The sequence below is a fragment of the Rattus norvegicus genome, chromosome 1, assembly GCF_036323735.1.
Source record: "Rattus norvegicus strain BN/NHsdMcwi chromosome 1, GRCr8, whole genome shotgun sequence".
NCBI classification, from domain to species: Eukaryota; Metazoa; Chordata; class Mammalia; order Rodentia; family Muridae; genus Rattus; species Rattus norvegicus.
The window spans coordinates 154,285,745-154,306,863 of NC_086019.1; the positions used below are offsets into that span (position 1 = coordinate 154,285,745).

At 37.1% G+C, this 21,119-nt stretch overlaps 1 protein-coding gene across 7 annotated transcripts in view; it reads left to right on the plus strand.

Moving 5' to 3' along the window:
• Positions 1-21,119, plus strand: part of Dlg2 (discs large MAGUK scaffold protein 2) — a 2,051,694-nt gene that overhangs the window by 421,200 nt on the left and 1,609,375 nt on the right. The window lies entirely within an intron of this gene.

Sequence of the window (21,119 nt, forward strand, 5' to 3'; positions counted from 1 at the left end):
TGGTGTTTTGTTCAGGAAATTTTCCCCAGTGCCCATGTGTTCGAGGCTCTTCCCCACTTTTCTTTTTATTAATTTGAGTGTATCTGTTTTTATGTGGAGGTCCTTGATCCACTTGGACTTAAGCTTTTTATAGGCCAATAAGAATGGATCGATTTGCATTCTTATACATGCTGACCTCCAGCTGAACCAGCACAATTTCTTGAAAATGCTGTCTTTTTTTTACCACTGGATGATTTTAGCTCCTTTGTCAAAGATTAAGTGACCATAGGTGTGTGGGTTCATTTCTGGGTCTTCAATTCTATCCCATTGACCTACCTGCCTGTCTCTATACCAATACTATACAGTTTTTATCACTATTACTCTCTAATACTGCTTGTGGTCAGGGATGGTGATTCCCCCAGAAGTTCTTTTATTGTTGAGTATAGTTTTCACTATCCTATTTTTTTATTCCAAATGGATTTGCAAATTGCTCTTTCTAACTCTATGAAGAATTAAGTTGGAATTTTGATGGGGATTGCATTGAACTTGATGTAGATTGCTTTTGGCAAAATGACCATTTTTACAATATTAATCCTGCTGATCCATGAACATGGGAGGTCTTTCCATCTTCTGAGATCTTCAATTTTCCCAAAATGTTTTATGTAGATCAAGTTGGCCTTAAATTCCCAGAGAACCATCTGCCTCTGCCTCCTTGGTGCCAGAATTCAAGGTGTCACTAACATACCTGGCTTAATGATGAACTTTCAATGTCATTTATTCATTTCCTCATTTATTTCTAAGTGGTCATCTTATTTCTCCACATGACCATGAAAATGAGACCCTAATGTGTGTAGGTGCTGGGTTTATAGCAGGCAACACAATACATACAGTTCTCTCATGGAGTTTATTTACTGCCAGTGACAAATTACGCTTCTATTAACTATTGAGACAAACAAGTTTTAATGTTTTGAAAGACAATTGAAAGAAGAAACTTCCCTGTTCTCAAAGAAAGAGCATAAGTATTCATAATATAGTGATAGTTGCGACAGATTGTTGTCATTAGTCTTTGAAGTCTGAGCTAAAAGGACTCAATAGTTTTTGATTGGTCGATTGTTTCCCTGTGGCATAAGGATGTGCCTTTTTGAAAGCGTTTGATTTCCCCCTTTTACCTATTTCATATTAAACTGAACGGTGTACTTTTATACAATAGGGAGCGGTCTTCACTTTACTCACTTGAAAAAATACAAGAAAAACATATACAAGAGAATACTTGTATAGTGGTCTGCATTAGAGGTTAAGCTATCTTTTGTGCAATTCATAATACAGTCCCAATTCTTGACTTTTACAATATATTGCCATCCTCTGTGCTTTGTCATGTGTGTAGGAATACCCAGAACATATTTTTCCCTTCTCATTTTAGCTTAGAATCTGCTAACCAGCTCTTTTCCATTTCTCTGTCCATCCCATCCTCCCATCCATTAAACCAATATTTTTCTCTCTAGGAATTCACCATGGTGTAGATTACGTATGAATGAGATCATGTGGTCAGTATGTGTGTGCATTCTTCTTTTTTAGTTAATATGACCTTTACTTGCATTCATGTCATAAATTACATGATTTTATACCTTTAGTGGTTGTGTATAGGTGCCACATTTTCTTATCTAGAATGCAATGGATATGAGCTGTTTCTATTTTCCTTAAAATATTTAGGTGAAAAATTCTCGGGATATGATAAGAAAGATTTGGGAAGGATATGTTTCCTGCAACTTAGGAAAAAAATCAAAATTACATAAAATACATCACATTAAAAAGACACTGCAATGAAATGAAATAACGATCAGAATGAAAGGATAGATAACCTTTAAAGTGGCAGATTCATAAACCATATATATCTGGCATGGAATTTATATTTTAAACATGTAAAGAACATAAACAACTCAATTAAAGCAATAAGCTGACTTAGAGATGTGCTGTGCTCTAAGTAGACATTTCTCTAGGGATATATATAAATGGCTGAAAACATACTCACCATCACTGATCAGCAGGGACATGCAAATCAAAGCCACCATGAGGTATCACTTCACTCTAGGGACAAGTGCTGGCAAGACTGTGGAGAGGAGGAAAGTAGTGGGAATACAAGTCAGTGCAGTTTCTGTGAAAAAGAAGTGTAGAGATTCCTCAGAAAACTTAAAAATAGACACCATAAGATCAGAAATCCCATATGTCCAAAGAAAATGAAGTCAGTATGTTTAGAGACATCTATATTCTCACATTGATTCCAGAGCTATTCAGGCTGTTCATGAAACAGAAATAATCTTTGAAAGGTGATTCCATCTATCGTCATCTACATATATATCATCTATCTAACGTCTACCATCTCTATCTATCTATCTATCTATCTATCTATCTATCTATCTATCTATCTATCCATCTATCATCTATCTATCATCTATCTATCTATCTATCTATCTATCTATCTATCTATCTATCTATCTATCTATCTATCTATCTAGAGTATAGAGGGTATGTGTGCTTCTATTAAGGTTCCTGTGTGATGGGCAGAGGGTAACTTGTCCGAGTTAGTTTTCTTTCTACCATTAGAGTTCTGGGGATTAAACTCAGGTCTTCAGGTTTGTTTTTAACCTGCCAAGTGATCTTGTGTCTCACATCAAAGCATTTGTATGTAAGAAGGATGCACATCTAAGTAGTTTGTTAAAAATCTTAGAAGATAAACATTAATGTCAGTTTGAAATCAGAATGTACAGAGATTGAATTTAGTTGAGTACTGGTAACTCAGTGTAAAAGCACTTGCCCTTTAAAATTGCAAGGATCTCAGATTCCAGAAGTTTGTTTATACCTTGAGAGAATAGAGCCCAAGGTCACAGTAGTAGTTGTTGTCAGACCCTCACTCTAAATCCAAGTGCTTTCTTAAGGCTCCAGCAGCCCACGAGTATCTGTTGATTAACCCCATTGGCTAGCAGAGAGTTTAAGTACATATAGTGGGAGGCTAGAAGAGAAAGTGCAGTTGAGCTTGTTTTGCACATAAGCCCTTTCATTAAATACAAGAACAACTGAAGGACTCCCTCTTCTCACTCTCCCAGGAGAGCTCTTCTACCCTTCCCTTGTTTGCTATTGCCTTTTTAGGTTATAAAGCCATTCAGTTGGGAGTGTGCTGATTTCCTGGTTCACCCTACACTAAGACCTCCCTTGTCCTCTGGTAACTGCTCTTATTTGACTGATAATTGCAAATCATCATATCATGCTAATGATATTAGTCCCTTAACTGAAATTCATTTTACCTGGCTCAGCAGACATTCTGCGCATGTTATAGCTCCCAGATGGGAACCCTGGGGCTGATAACCCACGAAAAATGTGATCAGAATGGGCTTAAATGGAAAGAACACACAATGAGGCTCACTTAACACTGAAGTTTTAAATTGAGAAACTGCATTCAAAGTACTTATTCACACTAGGTCTTTGTCAGGATTCTGAAAGGATCACAGTTAAAGTGTTGTATATCCTTTGCCACAAGCTTTAGCTATCTGCACAATGCTATCTTAGCACTTCATTGGATAGATAATACAGAATGCAGAAGAAGGTGATATTTGGAATGTATTCATCTAAGCCATGTGTGCTTATGAGGTTACGATGTCATTTGTTAAGAGTACCATTTGTTTAATCCTTTACTCATAATTCATAAACTATATCATATAGAGAAAAAATTATGGGTTTTGAGGTTGAAGAATCTAGCTTGATTTCTATTTTACTTGTTAAGGGTGTCTGCCACTCTGCTTTGAGAGTAAATTCTAAGGCTTTTAGTGGATGGTCATTGTCTTTGGGGAGACATTCCAAGAATTCTAGTGGTTCCTGAAAACAGAGGCTAGCACCAGGCACTCACTGAGATTCCTCTTACATACACAGTCATCCAACAGGCTCTTGCCTTGTTTTAATCACCCACTGTGGCCATAGCTTTTGCATGGAGATTTGAGAGGAAAACCAGCACACATTGACTTAGTTTTCTTCACAATTTCAAGCGTAGAAATGTATGTATATTGTAGATTTTAATCACCTCAATATATGATTATTACTCCTTACTGGGAACCCTTGCCTTTTTACTGTCGGAAGCACATTTCAGTTTCTCTTTAACATACTGGTATTACTCTCTTAAATGCTGATACACATTGGGATGCCTTTAAAATAAAATGAACATAAACACAATCAGTGAGCTACCAAGAGAATTGAATTATAACTGAGAGGTTAAATGACTAACAGGCAGAGAGCATGCCCAGTGTGAATTTGCTAAACAGAGGTTTAAGTCACATATTAGGTAGGATGGGGCAAAGTGATAAAAGATTTTACCATGTTACTAATATTGACTAAAAATAACAAGATTATTTTATATGTAGATTTTTTCATTGGAAACTTTGACCATGTGTAATTGAGACTAAGGAAAGGAAAAGTATAGATGACTGAGGGAACTTCTGTACTCACCATGAGCCTCCAGGGGAAAATGGACGTGTCTGTGGTGTGACTTCTATATGGACAGGAATCAGGTATTCTCTGTAAGATTGCTCCTGTAATCCATGAAGACAATAGACACCCTGTTTCTAGGTGCTAGCAATCATCAATGTCAGTGCTTCGAACTGTGTGCTCTGGAAATCCAGAATTCAGTAATGTCTGAGTCATCAGGGAAGGCTTCTTGGAGGAGGTTACTTTTAAGATCTACTTGAAAAGATAAGAATCAGTTTATTACATATAGGGAAAGAAAAGGCAATCCAAACAAGAAGTTTTGCTACAGCCTGGGGATGGTGTTGCAGCTAGGTGCGCATGGATGAGGACAGTCCTTTTAAAGTTCTCCGTGCTTGAGAGAAATACCCCATTTACTGCTAGTTCTCTCTTTGATTGGCAAGGTACGCATTTAGGAGGTTCAAAGCTGCATTCTTTGCACATTTTAACATGCAAACATTGTTTTAGAATATGAAAGATCGATCTAAGTTAAATTTAACATGCCTCTGTGCCCAACCTTGCGCTAAGTGTTTAGAAAGCTGTGCTAATAAAGACTTGAACATACCCTTTGGAATAATCATCAAATGGTGGGAAGGTCAGGACAAAGTGCTACAGTGGAGGAGTAGGCAATGAACAGACAAAGAGGTACCCTTTAAGCTAGTGCTTAAATAATAAAGGGGACTTTAATTATTTTTGATAATCATCTGTACTTCAAGATGAACTCGTTGAATGTCATCTAAATGGCTTTGAAATCTCTTAGAGGATTCAAGGGGAAATGAGACCTCTGTGTCATAATTGTGCTTTTGGCTAGCCCTGCCCTCAGAAAAAGAACACAATCATTTATGTAGGCTGAGAAAACATCTGAGTGAGTCAAGTCTATTTTCCATCCTCATTAGACAATGTATTTGCAGTTGATGTTTGATATATGAGATCTGAATTATGCATGAAGGGTAGAGACGAGATGTTGTCATGATAAAATTTTAATTACTATACATTGTGTTGCTGATGAGACAGCAAATTGAACATCACTGACAAGTTGTCTCAACAGTGCAAACGTGTTTGATGAAATGTCCAGCCAATGACGAGATAATGAATTATCCCACTGTAACTACGATAACTGTAAGTTTGGGAAAACTGCCTGGAGAAATTGAAGTTACATAAGTGAACTTTTAAAGTGTGCTGTTGCTTGTGCTGAAGAACAGACACAGGGCTTCACATGTGCTAGCTAAATGCTCTGTCACTCACAGGGCTAGATATTTCACTTGACAAGAAATGCATGTGATGTCATTGGACTTAAACATTTAAAAATGGATAGAATGCTTTGACATTTATGAAAGGAATGCATATCTTATTACCAATTTAGATGTCCTTTTTTATGTCAGTTGTTCAGCGTTTATGGGGTGTAAATAAACAGGCTTTGCTTATGAACCATCTATTTAGTGCTTTTACATGCCCAGTGCTGAGACAATATCAGTTGCTCAATTTTTATTAGAATCTCAGATCCAAAGTAGATAAATGATTCTTCCATTGTTATGAAAGAGGTTCCTCAAAGAGGTCAATGAAACACTGATACAAAAATCACCTTGGGTTGTTGACAGGGGAGTTCTTTCAATAAGGGAACATTCTAAAAATTACCACCCAGAACACTAAAGAAGAAATAGTTTATACATAATTTACATATGATAAAGTGCACAGGGGCTTGTGAACCCATAAGAACAACAATGACAACCAACCAGAGCTTCCAGGGATTAAACCACTACCCAAAGACTATATATGGACTGACCCTGGACTCTAATTTCATAAGTAGCAGTGAATAGCTTTGTTGGGGCACCAGTGGAAGGGGAAGCCCTTGGTCCTGCTAAGGTCAGACCCCCAGTGTAGGGTATTGTTGTGGGGGGCCATGATAGGGGGTGGATGGGGAAGGGAACACCCATATAGAAGGAGAGGGGGAGGGGCTAGGGGGCTGATGGATAGGAAACCAGGAAAGGGAATAACATTTGAAATGTAAATAAGAAATACCCAATTTAATAAAAATGGGGAAAAAAGACTCTACACAGATCTTACCAGCTTGATTCAATGAATGTTGATATATGTATATAACTTATTTAACCTTCCATTAAAATTCCATTACAACACAGAGTTAACTGAAGAATTTTTGCATTTAGTTTACAAATACTCCTCAGGACACATTTTCTATCACTAAAAGTTATTTGTGCTTATTCTAGATTTTTTTTTTTGGTAAGCAGAATCATGCAATATGCATAGACATGTGTCAAGCATCTTTTTTACAAGTATAATATTGTTGACATTCATTCATGTTATTGTGTGCATTCATTGTTTTTTCCTGATTACTGTTGAGCAGTATTACATGATATGCATTTGTACCAACCATCATCCATAATTATAGAATTCTGAAGTCTGTAATCCTGAATATTGAAATTTTTCCATGTAAATTGCTCTCTCAAAGTTCTACCAGGTTTTTCTTCTGCCACCTAAAATATTAGCACTGTAGGCTTGAAGTCCTGAAGACATATACCAGTGGTCTGCCCTTTCAATCTGTTTCTGCCATCAATATCTTGAGTTCCAAGGTTTACGACTTGAGACGAGCCATGGTAAGCCCATCCCAGGGTCTGCTCTGAGAAGCATAGACCTGTGTTTGAGGATGGACTAGTGAGGAATTTCCTAGCCACTGAGATAGCATGAGTCAATTTCCTCAGTACATCCTTTTCATAAATTTGTTTGTAGATCTTATTGCTTTTATGTCTCTGAAAAACCCAAACTAATACAGACTTCGTGTTGAATAAGTTTAGTGTCATTTCCTTTGCTACCTTTCTTACAGCTCAGTGGGAGGCATTTGGGGAAGTGCTTCTTCAAGAAACTTATGAAAAATCAAATGTATGGTTCTAGGAAGGGTAGAAAATGTAAGTCTTAAAACTATTATTATTTTTCACATTTTATTTAGTCTGTGTGCTTGTGTTTGTGTGTGTGTGAGTGTGTGTGTGTGGAGAGAGAGAGAGAGAGAGAGAGAGAGAGAGAGAGAGAGAGAGAGAGAGAGAGAGAGAGAGAAAGCATATTTGGGTATGTCATAGCACACATAATGAGGTTAAAGGACAGTTTTCAGTAGTCAGTTTTTTCCTTCCACCATACATGTTCTGGAGATTGAATTCAGCTTGTCAGGCTTAAGCCACAAGGGCTTTCACTCATTGAAACATCTCTCTAGTCTGATTAGTTTTGGTGTACAAACACACAGACAAACAAACTCACTTAATTTCAATGACCTCATATTAACTATACTTTGGGATGGACAGTACAAACTTGAACATTTGCTGACCAAAACTATTCTATGGGTACAAGTCCATCAAGAATTTTGAAGATCATAAACACAGAAAAATGGGTGAGAAATTGCTCATGCTAGACATACATACTACCATGTGTCTTCAACAAACATTCTCCCTAGAGAATTAAATGAGATAGAAAGGCTCAGTAGCTCTCCAAAAGCAACTTCCAATGCAGCCAAGGTTCTGGTGTTACAAAAGAGATTAAGTGGTTCACTGCTGTGGGACAAGGATTTGATTGTTGAGAAACAGTCTTCTTATAATTGCCACTTTGGATAATGGATGCTGCTTTCAAAGTGTCTCCATAGTTGTTATTTGATATATAAAATGCATGCTTCTATTGGAGTTCCCCCAAATAAAAGCCACTGAAACATTCCTCAGTAAATATAGTGGAGATGGCCTTTTATACATCTGAATTTGTGGAAGATGGAATTTCTGAAAGTCTCAGCTTTTTGGTTAATTGTATACACATATTTTTGGTCAAGCTGAATCTATAAATGGATTTTTATGGACTCAAAAAGATATAAAAATAGGATCATGAACCAGAAATAAGACTTGACTTTTACAATTTGACATATAGACACACAATTTTAGCAGTATGCCAATTGTACACTTTAAAGTTCAAGTTTGTTGTGAAAGGTCCACCGGATGATTTTGTTTTCTTATTACATACATGTTGAGCAGTTTAGTTCCTGGCTTCTTTGCCACTACTGCCTTTCACAGCTCATTTGAAATTTGTTCTTTGTATTCTTTGATCTTTACAAAGTAGAAAGACAGAGAATTCAGACTTGCAAAGATGTCATTATTCTGATGTCTTGTATATGGAATAAAAACTGACAGAATAAAACAGGTATAGTTGATTCCTCTTTAATAGAGTCATATACAGGATGTTTACTCTTGTTTTCTGGCCTCTTAAATATTCCTTCTATTATCATCATGGTGGCAGTATGGCATTCTGAAGGCAGATGTGGTGCTGGAGGAGCTGAGACTTAGACATCTTGATCAAAATGTAGCCAGGAAGTTATTATCAGGGGAGGCTCTGATTGCATGCTGGGTAGAGCTTGAGCATAGGAGATCTTAACGTCCACCTGCACAGTGGCACACTTCTGCTAATAAGGCCACACCTCTTCTATCTAAGGAGATCACACCTCCTGAAAGAGTCACTCCCCGTGTTCAAACATTCAGACACATGAATGTATGGGGCTAAACCTATTTAAGAATCAACTGCTAAAAACTGACCTGTCAATATTTACTTTCATGTAACACACAGACACATACATGCATACATACACATATACATACAAGCAATGCATACACATATACACATATGTACAAACATATACATATATTTACACATATACACATACATATATGTATATACACATGGTTGTGTGTAACCACCTACTACATATGCATGGAAATTTACATCCCACATATGACAGAAAAAATGTAATATTTGTCTCTGTGTGTCTGGCTTATGTTAATTAATATAGGGAGGGTGTGGAAAAAAGAGAGGGTAATGGAATGTGTCTGATATAAAAGTAGAGTATGACTGACCATGTCTCAAATGAGGTGAACAGTGTTCTTGAGGAAGTTTTCAGGTTGTCTACTGGCTTCTTTCCATACATATAGGATGGTAAATGAGTATCTGCACATATGTGAATACTGGCATACACCCAAATATTTTATATATGTGTGCATATATGCACACATAAACATATAAAAGACTATTTGGGGATGTCAGGAGACTAAGGATGGGGAAGGATCATGGAAAGCAAGAAGAGAACAAATGAGAATGAAGTATGGAGACATGGATGAAAATGCCAATAATAAGACCTGTTAATTCCTGTGCTAACTTAAAAGTTAAATAATTGACCAGTATGAGACCTGTCTGCATTTTCATTAGAATTACATGCTTGCCATATTATTTAATCATTTAATCATTATCGATTCCTAGACAAAATTCAAATAGGGCAAAATTAAATAGGTTTAAAACAATCTTATTGCTGTAAACAAAAACTGTTTACAAATGACACAAATAAAGTGAACTTTATCTCTTCATACTATGCATGTGTAGCGTCTCCTATTTGGCTTCATAGAGGTCGTAGGTAATAGAATCATTACTAAAGTATAAATCAAATGATTTGGACTCTATTTCCCTTTGTTGATAATTTCCATAATCTCAGGAGGTCACTTCTCTTGTGCTTCAGTTTGTTAGATATAAAAGGAAACAATGCTGAATGGATTTTCTGGTATACATAGAAACATGCATACCATATTGCTGACTAGCATAAAAATTTTAAATCCAGAATAAACACTATTTGAAGATATACAACAAGGAGTTGGCAGACTGGCTCTGCCCATAAAGAAAAGCAAGCCTGATGACCTGAGTTCAATCCATATAAATAGAACTGACTCAACAAAACTCTCTTTTGATCTTTACATAACTGCTACAGCATACGTTCTCATGCATGTTTATATACAGAATAATGAGAAATAATAAATGAAAAATAAATATAATATGTACCAGAAAACACTAATATTACAAGCAAGGTAATAATATTTATAGAGCAATATACTTCCACCAAAGCAAAGTCTACAAACATTAACTTTAAAAATATTTAATGCATCCTTCACTTGTAATTATAGCATAATTTCATAAACACTGCTATTTCCAGGGGGAACCATTTACTTGAATTGTTTGTCTAGGTCTAGGTTTTGGTGCAGCCAGTTTAAGATTCCATTTCACTTGTTTTTATCTCCCACAGCTTTGACATTAGGATTCTGGAGTAAGTAGTATAGTCTATATGTGTCTATAGTATTAGCTCTGATGTTTGCCCATTGTAACTGATTCCTCTTGTTCCGTACATAAATGTCCTCTTCCCATGGTGCTCTGCTTCCCAGATCTGGAGTGACCCCTTTGGCTTCTCCCTCCTTATTAGATCTGTATCCAGAGTTTTTTCTATCTAGCCATTATTCTGCCTCTTAGAGGTGTGCTGCTCTATAGGAAATACTAGTGTTCACATGACTTCCTTAGTCACTTCCTACCCACTTCAGCTGCAGAGCTCAAGAGTGCAAATGCTGAGCTTTTCTGGCTATATATCTTTAGGTTTAGGCTCCACTCTGTTTACTACTGCCGAGGCAGCCCCCTAAGGCTTACTTGTCACACTTCCTAGATTCCTGATAGATGTATTTTCAATACCTACACAGAGCCTGAGAAATAACAGGAACACCATAGATGGTTAATTAAATGACTAGATTAAATACATGGTTAATACATGCAAATTCCCTCTCCTTTATGCTGTTTGTAGGTTTCTATTATCTAAAGAAACATTGCTAAAAAGTAGGTCTTCTCATTCTAAGTCAAGAGAACTCTAAGTCTAGGGTATTTCCACAAGAATCTGAACTGCCCTCTATTCTCATCAGATCATGCTTACTGTCTCAGCTTGATGCTCAAGAGATGCTCTGATAAGGGGGATCGTCTTGCTCAACTTCCATTGCTTCCAACATGGATGTCATTCATTAATTTTTAACATGATAATTTTCTCTTTTGTTGTTAGTTCTTTGGGGATTTTGTATACTGTGTTTCAATCACATTAGCACTCCTTGCCAACTCTTCATATTAATCCTGTCTTCTTTTCCTATGCAAATTTATTCTATCTATTGACCACACAGACACACACACACACACACACACACACACACACACACACACACACACACACAGAGAGAGAGAGAGAGAGAGAGAGAGAGAGAGAGAGAGAGAGAGAGAGAGAGAGAGCAAGCATTGAACCATGGTTGAAATGAACTTAAGAATGAACAAAAACTTTACACACCATGATCAATTCAGCTTCATCCCAGAGATGCAGATACAGTTCAATATACATAAATTGACAAATGTAATCTACAGTGTAAATAAACTTAAGGAAAGAAACCATGTGATCATTATATTAGATGCAGAGAAAGCCTTTGACAAAATACAATATTTCTTCATGATAAAAGTCCTGGAAAATCTAAGATTACAGGAAACATGTATCAATATATTAAAAGTAACAAGCAGCAAGCCAGTCAACAGAATTTTAAGCAGAAAGAAACTCAAGCATTTCCACTAAAACCAGCAAGACAACGAACCCACAATTTCCATTCCCATTCTATATAATACTTGAAGTCTTAGCTAAAATGAGACAATGAAAGAGATAAAAAATGTACCAATAGAAAAAAAAAGGCACCAATAAGAAAGGAAGTCAAAGCATCTTCCTTTGCAGATGGTATGATTCTTAGTATAAAAGACCAGAAAACTCCTGCAGCTGCAAAACATACTCAACAAAGCAGCAGGTCCCAAAAATTAATGCACAGCTCTGTGTGTGTGTGTGTGTGTGTGTGTGTGTGTGTGTGTGTGTGTGTGCACATATTGGGGTATGCACATGGCACAGTGCCTGCTTGGATGTCAGAAGACACATTTGAATAGGGTCTCCACTTATTATGTATCTTTTAGGAATGGAACTCAGGTTATTAGGCCCAGCCACAGGTGCGTTTACCCACTGAGTTTGCCAGCATCCAACACACACACACACACACACACACACACACACACACACGTATCTTAATATTCATTTTCCAATGGAGCTGTATACTCTGTATACGAATGGATGTCTTCATTTGGAAAGAATAGTAGAAAAGAAGTAGAACTTTCTTTTCATTCATTTTTTATTGGATATTTTCTTTATTTACATTTCAAATATTATTCCCTCTTCCTGGTTTCCCTCCTACAAATCCGCTATCCCATACTCCCATCCCCTGCCTCCATGAGGGTACTCACCCCACTCACCCACTCTCTTTCTCGTCTCCCCGCCCTGGCATTCCCCTACACTGGGGCATTGAGCCTTCACAGGACCAAGAGCCTCTCCTCCCATTGATGTCCAACAAAGCTATCCTCTGCTACATATGCAACTGGAGCCATGGGTCCCTCCATGTTTACTCTTTGGTTGGTGGTTTACTCCCTGGGAGCTCTTGGGTGTCTGGTTGGTTGATATTTTTGTTCTTCCTATGGGGTTGCAAACCCCCTCAGACACCTCAGTCCTTTCTCTAACTCCTCCATTGGGGATCCCCTTCTCAGTCCAATGGTTGTCTGCGAGTATCTGCCTCTGAATTTGTCAGGCGCTGGCAGAGCCTCTGAGGAGACAGTTACATCAGGCTTATTTTCTAAGATCACAAAGATAAAAGGCAAACATCAACTCACATTTTGTTTTCTTTCTCATTTTCTTAGTTCTCTTAATGGCTCTTTCTGAATCTGTCATCTAAGAATTTTCAAAATATTTTTATTTGTATTTATTGTATATTATCATGAGGTAATGAACTTATTAACTATGATGGACCTTTAATTTTCATGAAGTTGTGTGGGAGCTTTTCTATTTTTATGTGAGAAAAAGTAAGCCAGCATTCGAAGAAAAGTAGATATATGTTTTGAAATTGATGATATATATATTTTTCTCACATTTAAGTGTTTTCCAAGACTTTAGAAAATCTCAGTCTTCCTCTTGAACATTTGTTCTGTTAGAAATCAATGGTTCACAAGTAACTGATTTAAAATTCTTGAAAAAAATTTTTGATTATCACAGTCTGTCTGTCCCACTTATTTTTAACTCAAACAATTCTAACACGGAACAAAAAGTAAATATAAAGCAATAGTGTCTATTGTTAGAAATTCAATGAAATCATTAAATATTAATTAAAGTTAATACACAAAATCATATTATTTCGAAGAGCATCAGATTTTAAAATTTGCACCCATTCATCTCAGTCCCTGCAACTATGGAATTCTATTGATGTATTGGAGTAATTTGTTAGGCCCCCCCTCTATGAAACCCAAATTTAAAATCCTTATCTAGTGGATGGAAATGCAGTCCAAATGTTAAGAGTACTTAATATCCTTACAGAAAATCCAGGTTTGGTTCTTAATAATTATACAACAGCTCACAACTAATTGTAACTCCATTTCCAAAGGATCTGCAGCTCTCTTCTGGCTTCTATGGACAGCAGCCATGTACAAAGTGCACCAAATGCAGAATGCAAACACTCATACAATAACACAAAAATAAATAAAAATTAAAGAGTAAATTCTTGTCTACCTTGTTTAAAATAAAGTGCTATTAATATAAGGGTGGTGAAATTACTGATGTCCTCCTGAGGAAGTTAGTAACTAGATCTTTATGTCAAGTGAGAAATTATATATATATATATATATATATATATATATATATATATATATATCATGTGCTTGAAGATGGATTGGATCAAGTGATTTCTATTTCATGTATAAAACAGAAGGACCACTCAAACTAGCTAATTATCATCAATTCCCATATACAAATTCTCAGAAATATTGAATTTGTAAGGGATATTAAAATGGGGAAGTTATAAACTCTACTCCATAGCCAAGAATTGCTTGGATGAGCTGTATTTCTTGGGTTATCATGAGCTTTTGAATAACTGGTCATCAGGAAAGTATATGTAAGGATAATTTTGTTCTTATCTGCCTCCTAAGCCTGGAGTGTATCTCAGTTAACAAGCTACTTTGCTATTCCCATTTCTCCTGTTTCCTATGTTCCAACCCTAAAAGAATTAAAAAGCAGGATAGAGAGGCTAACTGTATTATACCTGATTCTTTCCCACTTTTCACTTACTCAGCTAAGATTAGTGTTGGCACTTAAAGTGACTGTCTAAGAGTGAGCATAAAGGTCATGAGGCTGATTGAATTTCTATTCATTGGCAAGGAAAGAACTTTGTCCAATGTGCAAAGTTAAAGGGAAAATAGGAAACAAAATAAAAATGCTCTATGACTTTCATCTCGTGACTCCTGCTTATCTCATCAACTAACTCTGAGGGTGACATATTTAAGGAAACCTACATGCACAGCAAATGTCCGACCACATATTGTGCGGGCTTTGACCATATCATGAATTATTAGATCGGTTCAATCACAATGATAGAGAATGCACTAAAGAGAAATCAAGAAAAAATGAAGAAAGATGGTTGAATGTTACAAAATCAAATAAAAATACATAATTAAAAGTGTTAGGATTCATAGGTAAATGAGAACATGCCTTGCTGAGTCTGGGTCACCCTTCTTAACACTGTTCTTTCCAGATAAATCTATTTTCTTGCATATGTCATAGTGTTATTTTTCTTAACTGAATAAAATTTCATTGTTTTATATATTCACTATATTTTCATTATCTATTCACCTGTATAGGAATAGTTACACTGGCTCCGTTTCCTAGTTTTTGTGAATAACATAGCCATAAGCATGCATGTGCCAGTACCTTATTGTAGATTACAGACTTACTTGTATAAATGGCCAGCAGCTGTATAGTTGAGGAAATACAAGCCTAAGAATGGGAAATAGTGGTGGAAAGTTGGGAAATAAAGCTTCAAGTACTGTGAACTATGCTGTGGACTTCCATGTCTGAGAAGGCAAGTCTCCACGACTGTTTGGAATGTGGTAGCCCCTCTCAAACAATCAAGATGTGACTGTTTTTCTCTAAATGCTCTGTGTAGAAGCTTTGAACTTCTCCACACACAGTCTTTCAGGGGTTCTGTAATGGTAAGCTTGTTCATTTGACATATGCAAAACTCCATTTTAAGACCCTGTTTCTTTTATTTCCCACTGATCATTCTCTGAGTATGTACTTAAGTCACATATGGCTTAAACATGCTGTGCTCATTGTGTTACCCAGTGGTTACAGGACTGGGTTCTCACACACATATGAGAGATAAAATATCTCAGTATCTTTAATCCCAATTGCGTGTAGAAATATTACTTAGCAGCATCTTAAACTACATCTATTATTAAGTTAATTTTACTTGCTCCCTTTTTAAATTTTAGTGTGATTATTAAACACCTGATATTTAATGTATTGTTGACAATTATGATGTGTTATATTATAGTCTATGAAATGGTATGTTTCTATCTGCTGTTGGGAAGAATAAGAGAGATCAGATGTGTGGTCTGGTAATTTGCCAAGTAGGCATAGAAATTCCCCCAAAACTCACTGTCTAGTGAAGGAACAAATCAAAGAAGTTTTTTTTTTCAGTTATTAACTAAATAAGGAAGGTCATGGACCTACATATTTTACTGACATACATACAAGTTTCTGACATACAAACAAGTTTGGTATGTGCTTTAAATCAAAAGGCTTAAGCAGAGGGACTCTGCTTTCCTTTACAAAACAGCATAGTGGTAGCACTGACATTTACCTTATATGGATTTTTGTGAAGATGAAATGAAATAATATGAAGAGTATCTAGCAGAGACACATATACATGTCCAACTCTTAATAGGTGATAGCTGCTCTTGTGGTGTTAACTATATTGACATTGGTAAAGTTACTGGTAATAGCAGAAGCTGTTGAGAAGACACTGGGGAGGTGCAGTTAGGTTAAATTAGAAAAGCTGTGGAAACTATATCTGAGATGCATCGTAAAGATTAAGTGCCAACTAGACAAATAGAATGGTCTGCAATGTGAGTGACAGGGGAAAACATGCACAAACTCATGGAGGATTCTCATCTTTCAGGCTCTCACAGCGGGATGTTCTACAGCAGCATGGGGCAAAATGGTATACAAAATTATAGACGATGCTAGAAAATTCAGTCTAGAATAACCCATGCCACTAAAGCTGTATGGGAAGAAGGTATCATAGTCCTTCTAAAATATTAAAACTTATGGCAGAACTCAGCAGCCCACACTCTGCTTTGGATGAAGACCCTGGTGTCAGGAAAAGAGATCACAGTGAATTAAACTCATTAAGTAAAGAAGAAAAAAAAAGCAGAAAAAATAGGCATTATGTTCACAGGCGATTACAGGAGTAAAAGAAACTGAAACATGATTGAAGATGCTATTTTGAAATTGGCTTTTGCAACATTTTCTGCAAACCAAATTGCATCATGGAGTGTCTGTTGCCAAAAAGTGAGCTGGACTGAAAATACAAATGCTCTCAATTTAAAACCACCCATTGGAAATAAAAGAAAATGCAGACAAAATAATGAAAACACTTTAATGCTTATAGATAAGTGCTATTTGGGGATGGTTTTAATAAGCAAATGTTTATTTTAGTTGCTTAGAATATTCTCTTCGATTCTAGATACATAATTTTCAACCCACGTTTTCCTGTTGCCATAACAACTTGATGCATTTGTTCTCTTGTGTCATTTTTTTATCTCATCATTTTTTTTCAACTTTGGTTGCTATGATAACACGGTATAGTTGTTAAATTTATTCTATTCACATTTTGTTCTTCTGGAAACTGGTGGTTTGCTTTTATTTTCTCCAAAGAAGCTTATATTATGGAAGTGTAATAATGAAAATAGTGACCTAAATTAGAATTCAAATTTATCCTAAAAATTTAATTTATGTGCATTGACTTAACATTTGAATAATGTAACATCCGTGTGACACGTAAGATGCCTAGTGATGAGCTCATTCCATTGAGAAGGCAGGAACCAACCTTACTCACCAAATAAGGGAGATGGGTGGTGTGCACTGTAGATGCATCTCCCAGCATGACGTCAACCAGGAAACAGCTTAGGGATGGCAGGAAGTATATTAAAAACTGCCACTACTGGATCCCTTCTTAACTGTGCTGGTTCTCTAGAAAACTGGTGTTTGTTACAATAAAGGAAAGTCCTGGTTAAAAGTCCCCACTCTGATAGAGGGTAGGGGCTCAAACAATCTCTTACCAGATTGTTCTTGAATATGAGAATTAGATAATGGGGTTAAAGATGAATTTGCTTTTGTTTATTCAGTTAGTTCTTACTGTTTCCTCTGTTTCATTTGTTCTTGGTGATGCCTCCATATCAATATCACTTAAAATTAATATTGCAAGCACTGTTGCAGAACATGCCAAGGTATAAGGAAAAAAGCCACAAGGTTATGGCTAAGATGCTTGCTAAAACTTTAATAATGACTGTTTAATACATGGAATTATTTATCAACTCAACTTTGAATGAGAAGATATGGAAAATGGGAATGAAAATGACTGACCCCCCACAATTATTTTCAATAAATATACATATACATATTTTTGCGAAGCCTTTTCTAGATTAGGTTACTGAGGTGGGAAGTCATGCTAGAGGTCCCATTCCACCAATAATTTCCGGTCTGCATACAAAGCGGAAAATGAGCTGAGCACCGGCATCTGTCACTCTGCTTCCTGACTGAGGATGCAGTAAGACCAGCTACATCCATGCCTGCTGGCCACGGCTTCCCCACTATCAGGGACTATACCTTCAAGTTCTCCAGCATTTCATCATAATAATAAGGAAAGTAAGTAGCACGGTCATATGCGAATATTCAAAAGGCTACTGCCATGCAGAGTGTAAGATACTGAATGCATCTTTCTTCCCTTCCTCCATTTCCTTCCACTAATGGTTAATGAGAGAGGGCAAGGAGGATGGGTGTCCCACCTGAGGTATTGAGACTAACTCTAGAGCAGTCTCTTTGCAAGGAATGTGTCTACGTTGCATTTAATATATTCATATTAAATGGTATCTGGTATCTGTCACCAGTCCGTTTGTCCAATTCTTGATAAAGCAGTAGAAAACCATTAAACTGGGGCTACCTTGACTATCTGACAGTATTTGTGTTAAAGCATTGACCACATCACAGCCAAATTTTATAGACTAAAATGATCCTCCCGGTAGAGGCTTTGTTTTTCTCCAAAGAAGCTTATATTTGACTGTAGTCAAATTTGGCTTTTTAACTAAAAGGAATAATTGGTAGGAAAAAAAGCCTTTTAACTTATCTAAGCCTCAGTTTTTCATACATGTGTAACAGGGTCATCAGGGTACATTTGGCAACTACAGTTATATGACCAATTTGCCATTTATTGATTATTACATGAATTAATACATGCAAAGTAGTCCCAACAAATGTTTGCCATTAATACTGTACTGTTATAGCTGATGACGGCATTGAATGGCATCCAGAATTTTAGGACTGTAACCAAGTTACCTGGTAACTAGGGCAGACTCCTATTTCATCAGGAAAACAGGGATTCAGAGCATAAGAGTGCTCAGAAGTGACACCGGGCACACTGAATCTTGGACTGAGGACAGTGAGACAAATGCTTGCTGTCCTCAGCCACCTGTGTATATGAGTGTGCTGATATTCTGATAGGCTGGGTCATGCCTAGATCCAGAAATGAGTGCTGTGCTCTATATTGAAGTGACAAGTGTTTTCACTTGAGAGGCTAGGGAGACTGGAAGTGACAGTGTTACTGTGATCCTGTTCCTTCTTGATGCCTAAAGCACTCTCCAGTAACAAGCCAGAGCGCTGGGGGAAGATGCATGGCTCTGTGAGGCCACTAGGGTGTCATTTAGAGCCTCTCTGCTGGAACAATGGAGTCATATAAATTTCAACCCACATCCTCTCGTTGCCATGGTAACTCGATGCACTTGCTTTGAAGTGTCTTTTGTGTCTTCCGACCCCTTGCTTGCTTTCCTTTTATTTTTAATCATGAAGATTTTTACTTTGCCAGTAATTTCCTTAATGTGGCTGTGGCTTCTTACCCTCCTATTTCCCTATCCCTCCGATTTCTGAATATGCTGCCAATGAGCGTTTTAAAGCTAAAGATAATAGTCGCATGTATGTGTTTACACCTGCCTGCTGTGCCCGTGACTCAGCAACCCCTCTTCCTTCTGTTTACCAGCCTTCCTATAGACACTCCTCCTTCTCTCCCTCTCTTACACATCATGGGCAGCAAACACACACACACACACACACACACACACACACACACACACACACACACACGACAATTGTCGATGCACGGCTAAAGCTGTTCAGTCCTTGTGCATCTTAAATAAAAATGATATGGTACGTTTTCCATTGTAGAACGATTCCTGGTTTAGTGGTTCCGTAGCATTTTGTATGTGGCAGGCTGAACAAAGAGTATGATTGCCATTGCACTCAATTCTTTCACTTGGCCACTTGAAAACTCTGTAGACTATGAGGACGGTGTTTCAAGGTGAAGAGCATGGGGTGCTTTGGGTTTACATTCAGACACTGTCAGCCCTTAGTTCTACAACCCTGTGTAGGTTAATTACTCTAAGCCTCATGAGAAAATAGGCTCTCAGAAAGAATAGCTTAGATACACTTACCAGGTATATGTGGGGGATGGATTGAGATAATACAGCGTACTTAGAATAAGTCTCTTTGAGACATTGTAGACATAAACATTGGTTCTCTCACCCAGGAAGCTGACTGTGAACATCCTGGAATGGGCTGCAGTTACCTTTAACTTATTAGATGCCCATGGACCCACTTCATTACTATACCCTTCTCCATGCCAAAGAGTTGGGGCAAGCACAGCATCCCGTGTCTTACCTCATGTGAACGATGAGGACAGGAAACACAGGTACAGAAGAGCAGAGGCATCTCCAGGAAGCTGCCTCAGAAATATAACCACTTGTGATGTTCAAGTTCAGGCCTTTACTTCCGGGAGCAACCTTAGTTCGAAATACCAAGCTAGTAGAATATTTAGAAACTGTTCTTATCTAAATTAGGGCATCACTGCCCACCCCACCACAAATTCCCCTTTCATGGAAGAAGTGAGGGTGTTTAAGCTGGAGCGTTGGGGATGCTGGAAGACGTTTGAACGAAGGCATAGGGTTCTTGCTAACATGTGAGTTGTGTAACTGCTGTGCATTTGTATTGGGTGATGACAGTGAAGAGAATAAGACAGAAACAAAATTAAAGTTTAAGAGAACTACAGTTTCATGACAGGGCACCTGCTCTGTGGAAGAATTGAGACTTACATAGAGGAAGTCACAGAAGATTAAGCAAAACGGAAGGAGATCACAGAGAACATTCTTGAAGGAATAATCTCTATGTTACAGTAATTTTGAAACATAATTTCAAGTAATGAGAAAAACAAGCATGAACGAAGAGATAAATTCCTTTTTATTATTGTAGCTAATGGGGGAGTTCTAGATAAAAGTTCTTGGATTATATTCAATAACTTTATATCATGGAATAAACTCTCACATCTTATTTCACAGATTCACTATCAAATAATGTTTCCTTGAATAACTGAAGAATTATCTGTTTGATTACACTTCAGAAAGAGGATTGATTTTAGAATTGCATTAAACCAAATTAGAACTGCTCTTGCCTTTCGGGGTGAGTAATTTGACCTTAATAAGCTTTAGTTTCTGCAGCACGGAGGCTGAACTGTGCTCTAGGTTCTGCAAGGAAACTCTAGGAAGCTCAGGCAAGACCTCTTGCTCTTGATTTGTCTCTG